This window comes from Amblyomma maculatum, chromosome 6 (assembly GCF_055883805.1).
Source record: "Amblyomma maculatum isolate TAMU_Amacu chromosome 6, ASM5588380v1, whole genome shotgun sequence".
NCBI lineage: Eukaryota > Metazoa > Arthropoda > Arachnida > Ixodida > Ixodidae > Amblyomma > Amblyomma maculatum.
The window spans coordinates 84,541,682-84,559,205 of NC_139349.1; the positions used below are offsets into that span (position 1 = coordinate 84,541,682).

Genomic DNA, 17,524 nt, shown 5'->3' on the forward strand with positions numbered 1-17,524 from the left:
CCTTCTTTCTGCGGCGAAATTTTATTACTTATAACTGAACTACACTACCGGCGAATTACCATCTGACCAGGCTTGTAGTTTTACAGCATTTTAAGGTGTGTCAGATTAGAGCGGCTGCTGGAAAACATCGTTAATACGTTTAAAATTAGTAGTCCTGTCATGTTGTCTTGTGGTATGTTTCGCACTAAATGTGTCTTAGTTAAAGTTTCTAATTTGGACATGCTGTTTGCGACATGACAAATAAGATTTAACTGGAACGATTTCACCCCTATTCTGAAAGGTAATTAATATATAATACGTTGGGATTTATTCGAGCACGATTTTGTGCAATCTAAATTCTGATCATAACGTTCTTTTCTTCGGAGCAGAAAACTGAAGGGGAAATGAGGGGCTCTGTATGATACACGAAGGAGAGAAGTCGGCGAGAGCAACGAGAGCGTAGGAGATTTTTTTTGCTTTAATTTTATGCTATCAACCTGTATTAGTACGCTATTTGTTTTTTGCACTAAAATAAGTACAGTACTAATACAGGTTCACAGCAAAAAATTAAAGTAAGAAAAAATCCCCTACGCGCTGCCCTTGGCCTCGCCGACTTCGGTTTCTCTCCTTTTTCTTCGGAGCTGTTTGATACGAATTCTATCTGGTGAACGAGAGCACGTTCACTCTTACTTGTTTTACCTGAACCTGAATCTTCACTGAGAATTCCTTTTATCGGCTATCTCAACAATGTCAATTTCACCGCCGCCAGAGGAGGCTAGCGGATTCATGTTTAACGAGAAGATGCCGCTGTATGTAGCGATGAGGCTCGTCACCATACAGCTACGAAACCGAAGGAAATTACTTCCAAGATAATTCATGGATATGTATTATTCGAAGACAATTTTATTGCGAGACGAACTAACCGGCACCGTTTGCATCTGAAAACGAAATGTTTCAGATGGCGTACATGCTGCACGTACACGTGGTGCGAGACAGGTCAAGGAAAGCCATACAAAATTAGCATTGCCGGCATTTGCAACGACATAAAAAAAAAAAAAAAGCACATCCTATACCTTTACACTCTGGAAGTGGACGATAAATCAAGGGTAGCGCTTCCTTCCTGTCTCCCGTCTCGCGTCTGAGCAAGCCTCGCCTTCTTCGCGCAGACGCCACGCCGGCGTACGACCGGCTGCACGGCGGCGTTTTTTTCGTCCGTTAAATGACCGTCTCAAGCGGATAATCCCTCGTGACGCCCGCAGGACGCGTAATGCGTGCATAAAAGCCCCTTCTCCAACGCCGCCGACGCGGCTGGAACTGTGTGTGCTTGACAGAGCCGAGAGCGCTGTGTGCGGGGGATTACCGCAGTGCTTCCAGAAATGCGGCGTTTTCTTTCCCTTTTATTTGCTGAAGGCGAGACGCCGCCACCAACGTTTCGTCGGCGCGTGTGTGAGCCTCGAGGGCGCATGCGCACGGTCGTGGTATATATCTACGCGGAGACATAATCTCCGTGCATACTGTCTTGATCACGGCGCCCTCACTGAGGAACGTAAGAAACACCGCCACAACTTCACTCTACATCGTGCCCCTCTTTCTGTGCTCTATAGGACATGTTGAGTTAGTTGGATGGCAGCGTCGTCTCGGCCCCTGTCTGGTCTGCTGTCATCTCGGGCTGTCTCGTCTGTCCATTTCATGAGGCTGTGTGCTGAGGAGGCGAGATCATTGGCTGAAACGATCATTAGGCACACGAACGAACTTTGATTACGAGGACGCGTTCCTCAACGAAATTGAACAACGTCAGATTTCCTTATAGAGTTCATCAGTCTGACGATTTGGAGATGAGGATCTAAAGGGATGTGCACGCGCACTTGTTCGCGCCCTGTCCGGAAGTAGACCGCGGCAAACCAGCGGGCATGGGGAATCAGCGGCGCCTAAGTGTACATAGAATTAATTGTGACACCTTGTGCGGTCCTTAGCACAGCGGATTGAACTTACTACGTGCACACGTTCTGGACTTTGCGTCGTATGAGCCTGCTGTCCTTTCTCTCCCTCTCCCCTTTTCACTTCTGTCGTCCTTATGGCGCGGACATTGACTCCAGTCGACTCGGAATGGGGCCACTTCTCAAGAACAAGCCTTTCTTCTCAACTCTTCCTGAATCACCTTCTCCTGTGAGAAGCAACGCGAACATCGGCCATTCAACAATGATATGACGCCGTATGCTGCGAAATGTTGGTGCCGCCTTACTGTCATCGTCAATTCGGAGCCGAGTGCGCAGTCGAGAATCGGAGAACGAATTTTGTGGGATGGCGCTGTGATTCATGAGAAATTATGTTAAAGTCGGGTAAGATGCGAAAGAAGGAAAATATATACGAATAATTCAAGTTAGGCAAGTGAAGCTCTTTATTACTTCGCTTGCTGCCATACAGACCTGTCGGCTAATCTTCATGAATGAATCACTAAAAAAAAAAACTGTAACTTTAATAAAACTCTTGTGCAGTACTGAAGGGCAGGTCTCTGATCCATAGTTATTACTTCCGGAGCCGAACTGCAAACCCCCCAATATTGTTGTTCGTCATCGGGAGTCGGTGAAAGCATGAAATTCACTTCTAGAGAGGTGTAGCGCACGCTACAGGACAGCCCATGTCCCGAAAAAGTTGGCTTCCAGAGTGGAGAACGTTCCCCCACACTCGTGCACGGAGGGTTCGACTCGCTTAGCCACAGTGGTGTCGATCCAGGTGTTGTGCCACAGCTCTCGTGCGAGCACACAGAAGAATGAATTCATATGACGGACTGTTTAGCTGCTGTTGCTGTGACCGCAAGAAAAAAAAGAAAAGAAAGAGGAAAGTGCGCAGGTCTGTCGGCTGGTCCAACATCACTGCCGCGTTCACCAGGGGCCGAAGTTTGGAATGATCTACTCACATAAACAGTCGCAAACCGATCACTTAGCCCTGCTTTTATTGGGCGATGTGTCCGCCGGTCAGGACCTATCAACAGGGGAGGCGCGAATGAATCAGTTTGAGACTGTTTTTGATTATGTAATTTTGTACTTCGGCTTCAGGTGGCAGTGCAAGGAAAATGAAAAGAAAAAAGGAAAAGACGTGAGTAGTCACAATTGCGTTTACCTAAACGACCACGGTGACTGTGCCAGCAGCAGACGCCCCTCTATTTCTCCTTCCCCCTTTCACTATTCAGCAGTGTTAAGCTCTTATATTCTCTCGGCGAGCCTTATTTTATTGTTTAGCCTGAGGCATGCAAGGACAACCTTGGTATATTCCAATCGCCAATCCGGAGCAGATTCCCATATCCGCGAAGGAGCAGAAAATTTGTCTAGGCCAATAAGCACTCGGAATTTGAAACGAAATGTCCCACTGAAGCACACTTTTCAGGTAGCAGACAAAAAAAAAAAAAAAAAAAAAAGTACCACGAGCATTCCTTTTGCTCGTGGCTGAAGCCACTGCGGCGATATAGCAGCACGCTTCTGACAAGCCGCATAGTTAATACAGTGTCAGTAAGGTTCGCACGCGGAGGCGCTTGAAGACAACCGATGGTGGAGGTCCCTGGCGGCTGCATGCTGTTTATAGCAAGCTTGTTTCAACTTTCGCCCTCTGAGCAGAGCAACAGAATCGTAACCTTCCTGCAAATTTCATGTTCGCGAGTGCCGCAGTGGCGTACCTGTGTGTCTTTGATGCTGACTCCACTGTGCTCGCGAGCAAATATCGCCACCGAAAAGCGGTCTGCTATGGCCGGATGTCGCTTTCTGTGCTCCGCAGCGGTAGATGCCACAAGCAAGCCGGTAGCGCCCGCGCCGTCTTTTTGGATGCGCGAGTTGTAGTACGATAAATGGCCGCCGCAGCTGCGAACAGCGGGTGAAATACGCGCTGGCTTTCACCTTCTGCAATCACGTACTCGCAACACGCGCACGACACCCGGGACCATCAATTCCCTCCTTCCCCAACCGCTCTCTCGTTTCTCAGTACAACACCAGTCCGCGCCGCGAGAGGCGCCTTTGGAAACAGTGTTTAGTTTCATCAACCGACGCCGAGGAACTACATTACGCTTTACGCCGCGGATTCGGCGAAACAGTTAGCCTCCTGATCGTGCCGACGAATTTTACGCAACACTACCGAGGCGGCTACGATCGTCCCTCCTCGGCAGGAAACGTCCGAAAAGAGGCCGATGAGAAATGGAGTCCCCCTCTCCTTCACCGTCATTTTTTTTTGTGTGTGTTACAGCCTTGCATTTTTTTTTTTCATTCTTAAGCCAAGTTCAAGGAGAGTGGGAAGTTATGGAAAGCGTGGAAGGAAAGGAACTGTCGATAGAGGGAAGCTGCAGCGGCTAATACGCCCATAGGGCACGTCTCGTCGCGGTCTAGTGAGCGTGAAAAGCGTAGCTGTCAAAAAAATAAAAAACAAAAATGCTTGAAGTGGAAAAATTATGGACGGTTTAACACGAGGGAGGGGGACTTTTGAAACATTCAGAGATGCGCGCAGCGAACGGCCCACAGATGTTTACTATGTATTTTGATTCAGAAGACTGTGTGTGTACTGTATCTTGCTCTGAACTTCTATGTCTTGGTGCCTATTTTTTGCTAAAAAATGTCTGCATCCCGCATGGCTTGGGATATAACTCTCTCTGCGCACGCTCTCACCGAGTGGGGTGATCTACTTCACTTTTCTGCGAGACCCAGTCCGCCGTACATGACCTCTGAAAACCGCAGACCTCTACATGGCTCGCGTTCCCCCTGGCATCCACACCTGCACACAATGCTATAGCGCTTGCAGAGCTCGACGATTTGTATCAAGCGTTTCTGAGAAAGTAACCAGGACAAAATGCATCTTGCGCTCTGTGGAAGTGTATCTTTACGAGACGTAGAGAGCCAAGTTTGATGACTGTAGAGTAATCCCTTAATTAACTAGAGCCATAAATGTCAAATTTGCGTAGAAATAACACCGGTCATCGAGATAGTCAGGGGACGTGGAAACAGCGCGGATCGTCGAAATAGTAAAGCAAAAACGTCAAAATTGCGTTAGGAACGCCCCATTTGTGTCGAATTAGATTAAGGCCGTCTAATTAAGAGCAGTCAATATTTAAGATTACTGAATGACCTATAATTTTCGTAAAAAAGACGATGAAAATTGGACGATGACGTCACATCCGGCGGAAAGACGTCGAGGCAGAGTGAGATCTTACCAAATGAGCAAAAAAACGATGGACTGGTGTCGAATTAGATTTTTTTAAAACGTCTAATTAAGCATAACACAAAAGAAAACAACGCAAACAGATAGTAAGCAAATGAGTACAAAATAAACAAATGAGATCAAACGCAGGAAATGAATGCAAAGAGTGCGACGAATTTTTAAATGGTTCTCTCGTTTCATTTTTTTGTTCTAATTGGCCGAGCGAATAACATATATATCTATCGAAAGCGGCTACACTCGACTTACATGTTCACAACACGCTTTAAATATCGAGATAGAGCGGGTAAGGATAGCGCTGCACTGAAGCACGGCAAATAACGCCGAAACTCGAAAGCAGTGCAAAACATCCAAAGTCATCTCGCGTTATTCCTTCCCCTCATCGCAGTGCACAAGAACTAAAAGCAAAGAATGGAAACTGCCGGCGTCCGGCCAGCTAGGGGACCTAGCGAGAGCCCGGTAAATCATGCGCGCAACACAGGCGCGCCTCTTTCCCCTCCCGCAGTAGTTACCCGGCGCCGACGAACAGCAGCGGCCCGCCGCGGTGGCATCTTGACGGCCTTCTTTGATGTCGCCGACGCCACGCAGGGAACAGCGAGAGCAGCAGGGACGCACCCTCTCTCGATCCCTCGTCCACCGCGACCTCACTTTTGGCCATTCTTTCATGCCACCTTTTCTTACCGCGATGGCCTGATCCGACTGGCGACAGCTTGCCACGCACGGCCCGCCTAACCGTGCATAATACACCCCGCGAAAGGAAACAAGCAACTCGGGGTAATGTCGTGCATGGGAACGGTTATTCAATCCAAGGTCTGCGACTTGAAGCAGGTGCGAAATCTCAAGGCTGGCATGGCGGAAGCTTGAGACAACAGGACATGGAGTACGGCCAGTGCGGATTCTTGGGCGTGTCGATGTAAATTATTGAAAAAAGCCGGAGTATACTCCCCTCTTTATAAGGGTGTGAAGGATGCTGACCACCGCATAGGCTATCAGGGTGCTAGAAACGGTAAAAAAAAAAAAACGGGGGGGAGGGGGGGGGGGGGGGGGGTAACGCAGCTGAACCGAATGTGGAGCGAAAGCATTATTGTTGTTGTTGTTCTCTAATTTGCTGCGGGTGGCCGAGCGTTGTTCGTCTTCTTTGTCTTCTTCTTCTTCTTTGTCTTCATCTTCGTCTTCTTATTCGTCGTCTTCTTTTCCTCCTCCTCCTCCTCGTAGCTACGCCTCTTCACGACGTAGCTGCGGCCACCCGAGATCGCGCTTTGGTTGTCGTAGTGTTGCTTTCGTAACAAAAATCTACAAGAAGTGAAGAAACAGCGATATTTAGGCAGCGCCTTTCCCATGCACAATTTTTTTCTCCCCCTTATGGACCACACGGGCGATGTACACATAGATAGATTCACTACACGAATCAAGTGGACAGCATCTATATTCGCCTCCAGGGTAACGGAATTTAGGTTACGGCATATTACGTTGTTCCACCACAAGAAATCCGCACACCGCTAACGCTGTAAATTAGACTTAATTGTTTTCTTTCCCAGTGCAGTGATATCTCAGTGAGGCAAACTTTGTGCGTCGCATCGTCTCATAAAAGTATTTTGGGAAATGTGCACGCGACTCATATCGCCCGAGAAAAGAAAAAAAAAAGGCAAGAAAAATAGAAGATATTCGGTGCCTCGGCATTCTCGGCGCGCCGCAGTCGTCCTCGCGTCGGTCACCGCTAAGGTTGTATATGCCAAAACGTGTAGGCACATGTAGTGGTTTCAGCGAATACCTGAGGGCCATCTTTTATTATGACCCCACGCCAAGGATCTTTCTTTTCCTTTTCTTTTTTTTTGCTATTTCCGTCGCTCGTCCCCGCTCCTCGTCCGACTCGCAACGCGGGCCGTGCTTGGCATTGTTCGTCTTTTATGGGTGCGGGAGGGTGTAATGTTCCTCGGGGCTAATGGGAAGGAAGGTCGAAGGGCTCAGGCTGGCTGGTGTTCTCGCCTCGAGAACAGGCCACTCTTGCTTGAATGTGGACGTCCTATTGAACAGCAGCGCGGCACGACAAAGGAGCAACAACATGGGAATGGCGCTGCACTTAGCGCACGAAAAAAAAAAAAAAAAAATCGTAAAAAAAAAATTGTTTCGAAGAATCTCTCGCCTTGCCGCGTTGGTCACGTACCGAAGGACGCGCATTCAGAAACCGTAGGGAATAAAAAGAACAGAGAAAACACAGTCCGAATAACCATAGCGTACGGAGAGACGATGATTCTCTCAAGTGTCTCCTTTGTTCTAAGATATCTGTGAAGTAGCCAGCGCGCGAAAGGAGCGAAAGACACGTGTGCTGTAAATGTCCGACTCTCTCTTTCTGCTGCTGCCTGTAGTTCGGGCGCATGGTTTCAGACTTCGTCTCGCGAAATATACGAGCTTGCTGCCTCGAAAAAGAAAAGAAAAAAAGAACCCGAGACATTCTACGCTTTGCAATGCAAGTATTTATACTTACTGGACACACATCAATATGAGGCCATCTGCAAGCCGAACGTAGTTCGTTCCGTAGTCCTTTTATCTTCCTGGTGAGCGCTGTACGGTTTGCAAAGACTCGTAGTAGTGTTGTCTGCCAAGCTCTACGTTATTCACTTCTTTACAGTGCCCAAAAAAACTTGAGGGGGAGGGCGGGGGGAATGCACTCACAGTCTACACGGGGTACGCCTTCGGGACGTCTATGAAAGTGTTTTAAGCACTGCACGATAATAGAATTATTAAATTTACACACCTTTAAACTTGATAAACCTTTCATACCCTCTCGATGCAATAAATAGACCAGAAGGTCTGTTGGAGTGAACCCAAACCTTTGAGAATACATCTGTTCAAGAGTGTACAGCACCTGTCTGGCGAAATAAGCGTTAATTCTTTTCTCGGCCCACTGAGCTCGTATATGGTCACTGGATGTCGCGCGTCGCGTTGTTGTGTCATATAGGTCATAATGGACACATCGGATGAATCAAATTAATTTGTGTTCTATGCCGAGTTTGCAGGTTACGCTGAATTGAAAACCAATCATAACTGTTGGGGAAAACTCAACTTTTCGCTGACTCCTGAGCATGATATGATAGTGCATATGCGCATACACTACCCAACCGTTTTATGCTTTTAAAACATTGTATAACAGCTAAGCCGCAAGAGAAGCAGAAGAAAATCTCGCAGTTTTATAGATCAGACCTTAGGCTTTGGACGCTAGTTTTCAGCAGTGCTCTGAGGTATACTCCGGCGTCGCTCAAATAGGATAAACGGAGACATTGCTCAGTACTGTGTGCTGTGCGCGCTTGACTTAAATAAGGCTTTCATTTGTCTTTCATTTCAGGCGCTGCTTGGACGACGCGTCTCTCCGGGCTGAAAGGGAAAAAAAAAAATGAATGCAGAGCAAGTGGCTGCTATCTCCATTAGGTCGTCCGGATCCGTCGCAGTGCTCAGAGATTAATTAAAGGCTACCTGCTGATTAATAATGTTCAAGTATAATTGAAACGCAACCCCACCGAAGCTTCCGCATCTACGAAAACGCCACTCAAGAAAGATGATCGCCAGTGACCGCTGGATCTTCCTGAGAACTAAGGTCAAGTCCAGTTCCCATCCACGACTTGGAGCTTCTCGTCCCCGAGCTTCGTTATGCGTCGACACCAAGAGCAGTTTTACGCGGATTTCATACGGCAGAACGTCTGTGGAGACGGACTGTTCAAATAACTAGGACCTCTTTTAAGCTCCTTTCTTTCACCCTGTTTTTTGTGGGACAAGTAGTGAGTGTACGTGTAGACACACACAAGTGGTTTAAATTGTTCCTGTTGTTTCGACTGGGGTGCAAATGGCACCCTGATGCGCGAGAAGCTTAAGTTTGTTCATTTGCATATAGTTTGTGTAATTCATAGCAGTTTTGTGTGTGCATGCATTGCGTTTTGTTCTATTTCAATTGAAAGAATGACCGAGGCAGTGAGATCTGTGGGGGAGAGGTGTGCGTGTGTATGTACGTAGGTACTCTGCACGCAGCTACAGAAGAGACATACACATAAGCGAAGGGCATGCGTGGCGGAGCGAAATTTAATAAGCAAGATTGTTCGGTCTCTGTACGCGTTCTCCACTCGGCATCAAGCTTAATAGGTCCACTTTTGTCGAAAATGTTGCTGAGTACAGGTAAATTTAGGAAGAACTTATATTCGGCGCAACTTGTAGGAATTGCTCAGCGAGACGGTTTAATGTTTCACAGCTTAACATGAAACCGCAGTTTTGGCCGGTAAAAGAAAAAAAAAAACGGTTAGGCGTTAAACAAGTTCACGCTAATGTGACAACGGCTGGTTGCATAGTATTGTAACAGTACACTTTCTACGCTATTTCTCCTTTATAAATTAGGGGTAACAAATTCGCCGAGTCGTGTTTGTAAGACAAAGTGTGAGTGGTTTTGTATTTTTCACCTCCAGTAGGCTGTTGTTAGAAAAGGGGGTCAGATGTGTGGCAGCGTGCGTCTGTGTAACAGTAAATATGTTTGCACGTCAGACTTCAGACAACCGGATGCAAGGTACGTTGTGGTGTTTATGCAAAGTCTAGTACGTCTGTCATAAGTGCTAATAAGACGTCATCAGTGGTCAATTTTGTCACAAAATCTTCCCTTTGTTTATATGCAAGAGGTATGTACCCGGTATAGTATGTTCTATGATGAAAAGTCTACCAAGCTGGGCAAAAAATGGCGTGCTTATTTTGTTGAATTCGTGATTCCTGCATTAAGAGAGGTAGCGTGTATACGAAAGGTCAGTTTTTGAACGTCGCACGCAAGCGTCGACCTGTCGGCATTTCAGCCCCTTCCGCTGTGCTGAACCACAAAACCGGCAAGGGTATTTTCACCATTTGAGAGTTCAAGTCACCATTTGTGTCACGCTAATGCTGACCTCTTTGTGGGCGCCTTGATGACGCGCGGCCATCGGTCGACGCTCGTACGATGCGGCGATAAATTTGGCCGACCTATGTCAATATGCACGTTATGAGTGCACGTAATCAACCGTTTAGACGACGAGTCTGCTACTTCCACTCTAACGTATTTCCATATCACGTACAAAAGAATCTGGAACAAGAAAATTCTAGATATCCACTAGTGTGTACAAAATAGCATGGTGGTGAGCATGCAATGAAACTAAAACCGCGCTTCGGAACCAGTTTGCTAGCTTTCTTCCTATGCGTACAGCAAAAACTAAAATAATTGACCCTTAGCCCAAATAATAATACCATCGGGAAGTATCACGTCTGGAATCTACAAATTTAAGCATGCAGGGTTATTAACAACCTCAGGTCAGTAACTTCCTGCTCAAGATGAAAAATACATGTTAATGTCTTCTCAAAGCTCTGCTTTTGACTAAGTTTGTGACATATTCGTCTTGATATCTTCAGCTCTTCATTTGAAGGGAAATATGAGTGAGCCAATACATTGTTGCCGTGAACATCTCATTTGTTAAGAAAAGTCAGAGCCTCGAAATCGTCTATAAAGTGTACTACGCACTGCTTTGGGTGGCAGCTGAAAACAAGCTCGATCGCAATTTCCGTGTGAACAGAAGGAACAGAGAGCTTAGTTTTAAGTCATGCGTATCGTGAAAAAATGTGCTCAGCTTAAGCGCAATGAAACACCCTCATAGGACGCGCTGGCTTGTTTGAAGATTGAACTAGTTTTGTACACTGACTGCTTGTATTATTGCGAAGCGTTTTATTATTAGATCGTCCGTGAAAGGAGACGAAGGATACGATGCGTGATCATGGTATTTTGCTACGATAGGTTTTTTTACAGTCATGCCTTGCTAAGTGTAAAGTAATAAAAAATGAGGATGAGTGAATTGTTTCGAGGTCTGTCAAGTAGACTCATGACCGGAAAATCTCTTCCGCGCAAGTACGCGTGCTCGTGTTAGCTTATTAAGAACAACTATAAATTTAGCGGGTTGAAACAGCGTGTTAAGTGTGTTTGTCCAAATCACATGGGGCGTGATTTAAAATGCAGTTCTATTACGAGTATACGCATGATCTGCCCAGCGTTTCGGAGTTCGTTACAGGTACGCAGCGCATAGTGACTTCAACCAGAAGCCAGTGGCACTGCTTTGAATTTAACGCTCGGTGGAGAGCTTCGTTTTGGTGCTGGCGGTTCACGTATCGCGGTAAAACCCGTTATTTTCAACTATGTGAATACTGGCGACAAAAGAAGTATTCTTACTTCGTTTTTCGTAAAATATTCTTGCTTTTGTAAGGCAGCTAAAATCTTCGCTTTCAGTTTGCGATTCGTCGTTCTTCACCTGTATACCTTAACTGCAATAAATGACAGATAGATTTTGTCGACAAAAATGTACGGAATCAGTCTAGGTTAATTGCGCAAGACTTAAGGCTTCACTTCTCTATCTATGTACGGCTTTCAAGAAGAAAATACTCACTGTGAGCGATACAGGCGTCTCCGCATATAACGAACTGCCAGCTATAGAAACAGTTTTTCACCCTTCGTACCCGCAGATAGAACCATTTAATTCTCAAGAAGGCAAATGTTTGGGCGTGATAGGTATTGAAAAATTGCGTTAGCATGCTTAACAAAGAAGAGTGCATACCATGTTCTGAAAAATACGAAACCCGAAGTGCAATTTTGATGATGAAGGTTGCAAATGCACTGTCTCTCTGTGTGCACATACCGACATCAAACATAGCTTAACATTTTTTTTTAAACCGCCGCCACTGTTCCGAATCCCGTCGTCGATCTGGCTTTGTAATCAAATGAATCGGTTCTCTTACCGAGGCTCAAATTCGAAACAAGTAGTGTGAAAAGTTTCTTTCTGTTTTAACATTCTACAGACCAAGTAAGACGGTCAGAAGGACAATTTTTATTATTACTGTTATTATTATTGTTATTATTATCGAATCTATCACAGAACTCACAGCAATAACGCTGTGCGTTGCCTCAGTAGCGCAATAAACCAAGAGAACAGAGGATAAACGAAGCACGATGCAGTTCTATATCACACGTCAAAATTCCTGCCGCCATATCTTTTTAGTCCTAATTCAAGAGAGAAAAAAAGAAAAAGAAAACAAGGTCATCATCATCATCACCATGGCAGTGTTGTGCAGTAATTCTGGGTTTTATTCACGCCTCTTTGGATGGCCATGTGCACACAGGAGATGGGTGTGGCCACGAACTGTGATAGACGTGTAGGGAGCAGCGGGAGGCCTTCGTCATCAGATGACAGCTGTCCTTGCTATTCCGGCGCATAAAGTATTCAAGGTTTACCCGTCAGGAGCGAAGACAAGTGCATTCAGGAGACCGGGTGACGATGGCTTAACGTGCAAAAGTCTTCAGTCATTGCCTATGCAGATGTGTAAGAGAGGAGAGGTCAGATTAAACGAAGACAAGAGCTCGGTTACGGGAACAATGCATAAGACAGGCTCATCTTCAACACAGTGCTAAGAACCACATACGTTGTTTGTTTTCTTTTTCCTTTGCTACGCGGCTCTTGGAGGAGAGTAGAAACTCCGTGTACTGTGCGATGTCAGTGCACGTTAAGGAACCACAGGTGGTCGAAATTTCCGGAGTCTTCCACTACGGCGTCTCTCATAGCCTGAGTTGCTTTGGGACGTTAAACCCCACAAACCAAACCGAGAGTGGAAACTTCAGTAATGCGGAAAGCTTTTTTTTTTTATAATTTTTTTTTATCATGCTGTCGTGGCTCCGCCGATATGTTTACAAAAGGTAAACAATTTGTGTCAACGCCACGTTGAAGGTCAGCCTAAGATATGCTGATGGAAAAGGTAAACAATTTGTGCCAACGCCGCGCTAAAGGTGAGCCTAGCTTATATACTTTGCTTTACTGCAACCGAGCCCTGGCGACTGTGATATAAGGATCCTACTAAGTATAGTCCTGAAAAGGCGCGAGCGCAAATAGAGTTTTGGAAAGTGAACTTTATACAGACAGGAGCTATGCATTCTTTTTGCCCTCGAGCTGGTTTTGACCACCGCGCGTGTGATATAAATGAGACTTTTGTACAGGAGCTTCTTTATAACGGATAGTTGCCGGAGAATGCCCTCTGACGAGGCTTGCTGCCACTGATACGCGATGCGCGCGATTTTAGATCGAGCGTCTTCTGCGCGATGTAAGCACATGTTCGCGGCCAATGCTGTACAGATGTTTTCGCGTAATGTGCTAAAAAATAGCGAGGTTGAGGGATATTCACGCTTACAGAGAGTACGACGCAGCACTAAAATGAGCTAATTCTGTGTATATTTGACCCGTTTTTTTTGAGCCGCTGATCATGGAGCTTTTTATCGGCGCGGAGCAATAGCGTGCCATATAGGTTCCTTGGGCAGTGTGCGAATACTTTCAGAGTAGGAGGTCTGGGAGATGAGTCTGTATAGGTGTCAATTGTTGTACAGTTTAAGTAGCACGTTAAGAGTATTTGAAAAAGAGTGGTTTTTGTGGATGGTGACGATTGTGTGAAACATCGTGTGCATGTGTAAAGAATCATGTGTACATGGCGCGGTTATACTTGATTTCCGGTTCTGCTTCTTTACTCACTCGCTCTAGACGCTTGGATCTAATTCCGTAACACGAGCGCTATCGCCCGCACGTGGAGATTCAAATTATCGCTTAGCCTGGGCGGTATCTCGAAGCACGATGGCGAATCACGTGGTTCAGCGCGTCATTGCGGCGAGCCGCTGCGTCGCCATGAGGCATTCACTCTGGGACGACACTTCCTACGAGAGAAAAATTAAACGTACCCTACTGCTTAGCGTTAGTTTTTGTTTGCTTCGTTTTGTTTAAGTTTAACAAAGTTAGGAACGTGGGTAAATCTTGCTTTGATACGCACTGATATGTGGTGCGTTCTTGTGAAGACTTTGCTACTGTCCCTAAATAAATTCACGATTAATGCCTCCATGATTATTTTTTTTATCTATCGGCTGAATTCCATTGCCATTATCAGTTGCTTGCTCTCTCGTAAACCATTGTCAGTTGTGAATGAAAGAACAGAGTTCGGGCACCGTTGTCTACTGTTGACTTTATTTTTCGTCAGCGCTGTAAAAACTTGCGCGTTGTTTTGCGTGTTTGCCATATCGTGTTTTATCTACGTGTAAAACAGACAGCATATCTATTGGATCAAGAGTGTGAATGGCTAGTCCACAAACTACCCGCTCTTCGTCAAGTTTAACCACAAAATAACGCGCCACCATTTGTCTCTTCAAAAATAACCGAGTTGTGAAGGACCCTTGTATTATTGCCAACAACTAAGGCACCTTGCATATCACTACAGCATTGTAAAGTAAGTCTTCAAGCTGGTCCTTGAAATGTGTTTGATGTGTCCAGTTTTATCAGTGTATGAAGAAGCGTGCTGTGCTCGTGTGTATGTGAAGTGTCTATATTGTCCGCCTGTTCATAGAAGACGTGCTGCACACCAATAAGATAGAATGTTCCTAATTTGTTGTTCCCCCATGCTTCTTTTCGCTCCCTTCGTTGTGATGTCAGGTTGGAAACTTGTCAAAACTGCCCACCGTACGCCTCTCAGCGCATTTTGTTCGCTAAGAAACGCACAGTAAACCCTGCAGGCCGTTTTCACGTGGGCGCGCCGCCATATTGCCGCTCGGCTGCCGCCAGCGAGAAGGGAGAAAGGGAATGCCACTTACTTCCTGCCTGCTCGTGAAAACGGTCTGTATATGGGACGTCTCAGTATTGGGATCAACTCTTGATCACTACATATGAATGTCAGGAAATTCCATCATGTGTGCTGTTTACATACGGGATAAGCACTGTCGTCATACTACAAAAACTGCAACCCAACATGCATGCATACCCTCACCTTCATACATGGTGGCTAAGCACCGCACTTAGTTAGCATGGCAGTCCAACACTGTTCTGACTAAGCGTAACACTGTTCTGACTAAACCTACGCTTATCAGATTATGATGCTAGTTCAATGGGAATTTAAAAACTGCAAGCTGGAGATGCTTACTGTATGATAGTTTCGTACAACACCAGAAAGTAAAGTAAATCATGACGGACTGGTTATATATGCGCGTTTTTTACACAGTGCAAAATCGGGGTCTTTGAAGCCGTTAATTCCAAAAATGCTGTCTTCACTATTTCGCTCTTTTGTATAAACTCGCAAAAAAAAAAAAAAGAATTGATTAAACCTAGCATTCATTTATAACTGAACAGCGTGGTTACAGCAACGTTGCAGGTATCGCGGAAGAAACAATTTGCGAGAATTTATTGCACCAGCGATAAATATGAGGTTGCTTCGCAGTGATGAAGGGGAGACTTATTTTCAGAAAAGAAGGCAAAACGGCACGTCACTTTTACATACCTAAACGACACAATATGCGCGCATGGCTTCAAAAACTGGTAACTACGATGTTAGGGGCTACATCTCTGAAAACAAAAGAAATGTGCATTCTTTTCATTTAGTGCAGGTGACAAACAGGCTGTACGTGCATTGCTGAAAATTAAAAGAGTATATATTGATAATTAACTCGATGTTTGCGCTATATTTCGCGCTGTCCATTTCATCACTTCGCCGAGCAGAAACAAAGTGAGGCCTCGTCTGGTGATTCATTTCAGAACTCCGAGGGTTGCAGTAACGAATTGACGAGAGTGCTATCTTGCTCAGCGTGCGCCTCTTGTACATCCCATGGTCATTACTCTCATCTAAGCGATTATGCTTATTATCCCGGACTGCTTCAAAAACATACTTGACAAGGAAGAAGACTTATAGCCGCTTTGTAATATAAACCACGAACCACTGCCCCGTATACACATCAAAGCTGCTTCGATGTTGTGACGTTGTTCATGTTTGATGGTCGATTCACATGTTGCTAGTTCACTACTTTTGACGAAAAAAAAAAAACGCCAGAAGTCAGTGGTCTAGTTGTACTTCGGACAAACCAGGGTGTCTTCTAGTTCGAGCTGTGCTCGAAGCGATGTTTTTCTTGCGTTTTGTTACTCTTGGCGTCTAAACTGTGCAGCTTCTATTCCATCGTCCTTTATGTGACCAAATTACGCCTCTTTAAATGGCGTACTGCTGCCGTACGTCACTCGCACTCACACTTGTGTAAGATCCCCCGTCGCTTCACCCTGTGCAGACTAAAAGTTTCGAACTATTTTTAATGTCATAAAACAATACAGAAAGGAACGTCAAACGACTCTAAAGCGCTTGCCAAATTTTTTATTTGTGAAACGGATTCAAATCGGAATGCAGTCAATAGCTGAGTCAGCGCGTCATGCAAATGACAAACCGGATCCATATCTAATCCCTCCACGCTTAAAGCGTTGACAAGCGCGGCTTGACAGGCGTCTGATCGCCAAGGTCCAATGTGCGTGCTTTGACGGTGGCACACTTATTTAGATTTTTTTTTTTATCAAGGTATTCACGTTTATGTTGCTTTTTCGTTATCGAGATGAAGAGAATAAATCCAACAGGCTCTTCTTTTGTTCAGTTTCAATTCTCCTGCGAACTTTGTATGCCTTTTGCAACTATCTGGCGATGTTATTTGGGCTTGGCTTTTATGGGACAAGGCATTAAGAAGATATACGCCTCTGTCATACATAGGTTTTCAAATTTAGGAGAGAGCAACGGTGCTCTTTATTTTGTCTTGTCCGATAAAAGCAACTCTAGTATTTTCTACTCCGCCTTTTGAATGCCCGCTGCCTGTGTGTCTTTTGAACTTGTGTATTATAACTATTATACTGCTGTTGTGTGACTACAGTGTAACATACTACTGGAGTAAAAATGGTGTTTCGTATACAAAAATAAAGTTGTTGTTTCTTTTTCTTTGGTTTGTCAAGTTCCTTGTGACCAGAAATCTGTTTCTGAATGCCTAAAACCACAATTTTTTCTTTTTGTTAAAACGTGCTGGCACTGTTTGCAAATGTTCTACAACCCGAATACGAGCACGTCGTCATTCCAGGTAGAATAACGCATGAATAATTTTAAGGTGCTAATCAACTGTGTGTGCGTGCACACGAAACTCATGTGCACGCATATACACGGCGCACACTTTTCAGTCACGCAAGTTCTACGGTCCGCTATTCCGTGTGTCACCATGTGTATAAATATGACGCAAATTACAAAACACTACCCATTGCGAACTTCGTCCGTGCGCACAAAATCGGATCCCAAGGGTTATGCAAAATACGAGAGCACAATTTCGTTATCTGCCAATTTATATTAACAAGCGCAACTGAAGTTCACTTTCTCACTATCAAGTAAAACAATAAAGCATGGAGGCGTGGTTTATGTTGGCTGAACCCGGGAATACATAATCATCATCATCAGCCTGATTATACCCACTGCAGGGCGAAGGCCTCTCCCATATTTCTCC

At 45.3% G+C, this 17,524-nt stretch overlaps 1 protein-coding gene across 3 annotated transcripts in view; it reads left to right on the plus strand.

Moving 5' to 3' along the window:
• LOC146186169 (uncharacterized) overlaps positions 1 to 16,974 on the plus strand; it is a 217,014-nt gene extending 200,040 nt beyond the window's left edge. For all 3 annotated transcript variants that reach the window (XM_084607068.1, XM_084607070.1, XM_084607069.1), the window contains exon 5: positions 8,516 to 16,974. The gene's annotated coding sequence lies outside the window, so the exon portion shown is untranslated. The remainder of the gene's footprint in view (positions 1 to 8,515) is intronic.
• The last annotated feature ends 550 nt before the right edge of the window (positions 16,975 to 17,524 follow it).